Here is a 5,930-nt window from a genome sequence, read left to right on the forward strand (position 1 = left end):
CAAAGGATACCAATAAAATACAAATAGAAGAAAGTTGGAAAGCTGTCTAAACCGCATGCCCCATCCAAATCATGGAAGTTTGTTTTTGACTTTATTGTGCCTTTAAGGATGCAAGTCCTCAATTGTTAATGTGGTTCATAACGAACAATTTGAAGAGAAAATTACTGGCAAAGTAGCTAATACACACATCTTAAGAGGTTACTCTACAGTACCAAAGACAAACATGCCCACAACCCTTATAAAACCCCTCATTCCTCTGCAAAATGAGATGAAGTAGTGCTCTGTGGGGCATAAAGTAAAGTGGACAGTACAATTTTCATTAGAGGTCCATAGATGTGTGGACATCTAGTAATAATGCAGTGAGGCATGATTTAAAAACAGGAACAAAGCCCATGAAAACTTTAGTTTTAATAATCGCTGACATCAATGTCTCTGTATAGCCATAAAACTAATACTTTACAACAAAGGACATTGTAAGACTAGATTACATGTTTCAATCAAGCAGATTGATTTTGTATGCTATAGCTTAACTATAGTTTATAAAACCTTTTATAAAAAATAAGCTTTCTTGCATGGTTTATTATATGTATGTCAGTTTTGCCAGTGTCTTTGTGCATGTACTAATACAAGAAACTCCATCTAATGAAGATCTGGGGTAGGAAAACAAAATTTAAAATGTAAACACAATCCATGCTGTTCCATTATAGCCACATATGACATCAACATACAACTGTGTTCCAGAGAAGCTTGCAAATCATGGAAGTTTTTTAGCTGAAGCTCTTTGGGGATAAATGGTAAAATGATGCCATGTACAGTTTTAAGCTCCAACTCCTGATGAAAGCCATTCCGTGATAACAAAATGAACAAGGCTGACTGGAAGTACTTAGTAACTGTATGTACAACTTGGGTATTGGCAACTTTTGCCAAATATGTTGAAATCTGTTTTCCATCCATCCAACCACCCACCACCCCTGCCCATGAAGTCTTCTTACTCCAGATCAGGCATTTTTTTCATCATCACTATCTGGCGAGTCATCATCTGCACCATCAACCTCTGGTAAATCTACATCCTCATCTCCTCCCATGTTGTTCATCATCTCTGAAAAGCGATCAAAATTTGACATGTCTTCCTCTGAGTCATCTTCCCAATCTTTCCAGTTGTTAAAATCCACACTAAGCCAGTTGAGCTTTGCTTTTTCTTTTGTCAAACGTGGCTATGATTGGCCAGATTCTGCTTTTCGTAAACAACACAGAACAGACCTATCTGTCCTTTTATGTTTTGATTCATTAGGATCAATGGCTTGAAAAAGTTCAACTTCATTTAGATGCTTAAGACTATCTGATCCCCCAAGGCAATTGAAAGTTAGTTTGTTTTTTCCAAAATCTATTTTCACTTGTTTGCTGTCTTCAACACAAAATTCAACAAAGACATAGTCCCTTCTGTCGTACCACTTTGCAGATGCCGGCTGCATGTTGCTGCGTTACTCCTAACTCGTATCCTATCTTTTCAATGGGATCTTTCTAACGCCGGTATTTAGAGTCTTGGCTGAAGTGAGCGTTAGAACTCTAACGACAAGACTCCAGCCGCAGCAAAAAGCCAGGAGTTAAGAGCTTTCTGGGCTAACGCCGGTTCATAAAGCTCTTAACTACTGTGCTCTAAAGTACAATAACACCCATAAACTACCTATGTACCCCTAAACCGAGGCCCCCCACATCGCCGCCACTCTAATAAAAATTTTTAACCCCTAATCTGCCGACCGCACACCGCCGCAACCTACGTTATCCCTATGTACCCCTAAGCTGCTGCCCCTAAAACCACCGACCCCTATATTATATTTATTAACCCCTAATCTGCCGCACCCAACGTCGCCGCCACCTACCTACAATTATTAACCCCTAATCTGCCGACCGGACCTCACCGCTACTATAATAAAGTTATTAACCCCTAATCCGCCTCACTCCCGCCTCAATAACCCTATAATAAATAGTATTAACCCCTAATCTGCCCTCCCTAACATCACCGACACCTAACTTCAAGTATTAACCCCTAATCTGCCGACCGGACCTTGCCGCTACTCTATTAAATTTATTAACCCCTAAAGCTAAGTCTAACCCTAACACCCCCCCTAAGTTAAATATAATTTTTATCTAACAAAATAAATTATTTCTTATTAAATAAATTATTCCTATTTAAAGCTAAATACTTACCTGTAAAATAAACCCTAATATAGCTACAATATAAATAATAATTATTTTGTAGCTATTTTAGGATTTATATTTATTTTACAGGCAACTTTTTATTTATTTTAACCAGGTACAATAGCTATTAAATAGTTAATAACTATTTAATAGCTACCTAGTTAAAATAATAATAATAATAAAATTACCTGTAAAATAAATCCTAACCTAAGTTACAATTAAACCTAACACTACAATATCAATAAATTATTGAAATAAAATACCTACAATTATCTACAATTAAACCTAACACTACACTATCAATAAATTAATTACATGCAAATACCTACAATTAAATACAATTAAATAAACTAACTAAAGTACAAAAAATAAAAAAAGAACTAAGGTACAAAAAATAAAAAAATAATTTACAAACATTATAAAAATATTACAACAATTTTAAGCTAATTACACCTACTCTAAGCCCCCTAATAAAATAACAAAGCCCCCCAAAATAAAAAAAATGCCCTACCATATTCTAAAATAAAAATTGAAAAGCTCTTTTACCTTACCAGCCCTTAAAAGGGCCTTTTGCGGGGCATGCCCCAAAGAATTCTGCTCTTTTGCCTGTAAAAAAAAACATACAATCCCCCCCCCAACATTACAACCCACCACCCACATACCCCTAATCTAACCCAAACCCCCCCTTAAATAAACCTAACACTAAGCCCCTGAAGATCTCCCTACCTTATCTTCACCACGCCGGGTATCACTGATCCCTCCAGAAGAGGCTCCGAAATCTTCATCCAAGCCCAAGCGGGGGCTGAAGAGGTCCATCATCGGGCTGAAGAGCTCCATCATCCGGCTGAAGAGGTCCATCATCCGGCTGAAGAGGTCCATCATCGGGCTGAAGAGGTCCATCATCCAGCTGAAGTCTTGATCCAAGCGGGGGCTGAAGAGATCCATCATCCAGCTGAAGTCTTGATCCAAGCAGGGGCTGAAGAGATCCATCATCCGGCTGAAGTCTTCTATCAAGCGGCATCTTCAATCTTCTTTCTTCCGGATCCATCTTCATCCCGCCGACGCGGAACATCCATCCTGGCCGACGACTTCCTGACGAATGACGGTTCCTTTAAATGACGTCATCCAAGATGGCGTCCCTCGAATTCCGATTGGCTGATAGGATTCTATCAGCCAATCGGAATTAAGGTAGGAAAATTCTGACTGGCTGATGGAATCAGCCAATCAGATTGAGCTCGCATTCTATTGGCTGTTCCGATCAGCCAATAGAATGTGAGCTCAATCTGATTGGCTGATTGATCAGCCAATCGGATTGAACTTGAATCTGATTGGCTGATTCCATCAGCCAATCAGAATTTTCCTACCTTAATTCCGATTGGCTGATAGAATCCTATCAGCCAATCGGAATTTAAGGGACGCCATCTTGGATGACGTCATTTAAAGGAACCGTCATTCGTCGTTCAGTCGTCGGCCAGGATGGATGTTCCGCGTCGGCGGGATGAAGATGGATCCGGAAGAAAGAAGATTGAAGATGCCGCTTGATAGAAGACTTCAGCCGGATGATGGATCTCTTCAGCCCGATGATGGACCTCTTCAGCCGGAAGATGGACCTCTTCAGCCCGATGATGGACCTCTTCAGCCCGATGATGGACCTCTTCAGCCCCCTCTTGGGCTTGGATGAAGATTTCGGAGCCTCTTCTGGATGGATCGGTGATACCCGGCGTGGTGAAGATAAGGTAGGGAGATCTTCAGGGGCTTAGAGTTAGGTTTATTTAAGGGGGGTTTGGGTTAGATTAGGGGTATGTGGGTGGTGGGTTGTAATGTTGGGGGGGTATTGTATGTTTTTTTTAAAGCAGAATTCTTTGGGGCATGCCCCGCAAAAGGCCCTTTTAAGGGCTGGGAAGGTAAAAGAGCTTTTCTATTTTTATTTTAGAATAGGGTAGGGCATTTTTTTATTTTGGGGGGCTTTGTTATTTTATTAGGGGGCTTAGAGTAGGTGTAATTAGCTTAAAATTGTTGTAATATTTTTGCAATGTTTGTAAATTATTTTTTTATTTTTTGTAACTTAGTTCTTTTTTTATTTTTTGTACTTTAGTTAGTTTATTTAATTGTATTTAATTATAGGTATTTGTATGTAATTAATTTATTGATAGTGTAGTGTTAGGTTTAATTGTAGATAATTGAAGGTATTTTATATAATTAATTTATTGATAGTGTAGTGTTAGGTTTAATTGTAACTTAGGTTAGGATTTATTTTACAGGTAATTTTGTAATTATTTTAACGAGGTAGCTATTAAATAGTTATTAACTATTTAATAGCTATTGTACCTGGTTAAAATAAATACAAAATTACCTGTAAAATAAATATTAATCCTAAAATAGCTACAATATAATTATATTATTATTAAGCTATATTAGGGTTTATTTTACAGGTAAGTATTTAGTTTTAAATAGGAATAATTTATTTAATAAGAGTTAATTTATTTTGTTAGATAAAAATTATATTTAACTTAGGGGGGTGTTAGTGTTAGGGTTAGACTTAGCTTTAGGGGTTAATACATTTATTAGAGTAGCGGCAAGGTCCGATCGGCAGATTAGGGGTTAATACTTGAAGTTAGGTGTCGGTGATGTTAGGGAGGGCAGATTAGGGGTTAATACTATTTATTATAGGGTTATTGAGGTGGGAGTGAGGTGGATTAGGGGTTAATAACTTTAATATAGTAGCGGTGAGGTCCGGTCGGCAGATTAGGGGTTAATAATTGTAGGTAGGTGGCGGCGACGTTGGGGGCGGCAGATTAGGGGTTAATAAATATAATATAGGGGTCGGCGGTGTTAGGGGCAGCAGATTAGGGGTACATGGGGATAATGTAGGTTGCGGCGGTGTACGGAGCGGCAGCTTAGGGGTTAATAATAAAATGCAGGGGTCAGCGATAGCGGGGGCGGCAGATTAGGGGTTAATAAGTGTAAGGTTAGGGGTGTTTAGACTCGGGGTACATGTTAGGGTGTTAGGTGCGGACTTAGGAAGTGTTTCCCCATAGGAAACAATGGGGCTGCGTTAGGAGCTGAACGCTGCTTTTTTGCAGGTGTTAGGTTTTTTTCAAGCTCAAACGGCTCCATTGTTTCCTATGGGGGAATCGTGCACGAGCACGTTTTTGAAGCTGGCCGCGTCCGTAAGCACCGCTGGTATTTAGAGTTGAGAACTCTAAATACCAGCGTTATTTAAAAGGTGCGGGGGGAAAAAAGCACGCGTAGCTAACGCACCCCTTTGGCCGCAGAACTCTAAATCTAGCGGTAAGTTTGTTAAAGGGACAGGAAACCCCAAAACGTTCTTTCTTGATTTGGAGAGAACATACAATTTTAAAAACTTACCATTTTACTTCTATTGTCAAATATGCGTCATTCTCTTGTTATCCTTTGCTGAAAGAACAACATTATACTACTGACAGCTAGCTGAACACATCTAGTTAGCCAATGACAAGTGACAAAAATGTGCAGGCACCAATCAGCAGCTTGCTTCCAGTGTAGGATATGTGCTTATTCTTTTTCAACAAAGGGTACGAACCACATTTGAAAATAGAAGTGAATTTAAAAGTGTCTTAAAATCACACGCTCTATATGAATCATGCAAGTTTAATTTTGACTTTCTGATCCCTTTAAGATAAATGTTTCAGGTCCTGGTTCTTCTGATTTATCCTCTGAGAGTGAAGTGTTTTTTTGGATGATCAAGACTT

General features: G+C 38.9%; 1 pseudogene; it reads right to left on the reverse strand.

Annotated features, from left to right (window-relative positions):
- Positions 1-988: 988 nt before the first annotated feature.
- Positions 989-1,487, reverse strand: LOC128647631 (prostaglandin E synthase 3-like; annotated as a pseudogene).
- Positions 1,488-5,930: the final 4,443 nt, after the last annotated feature.

The sequence above is a fragment of the Bombina bombina genome, chromosome 2, assembly GCF_027579735.1.
Source record: "Bombina bombina isolate aBomBom1 chromosome 2, aBomBom1.pri, whole genome shotgun sequence".
NCBI classification, from domain to species: Eukaryota; Metazoa; Chordata; class Amphibia; order Anura; family Bombinatoridae; genus Bombina; species Bombina bombina.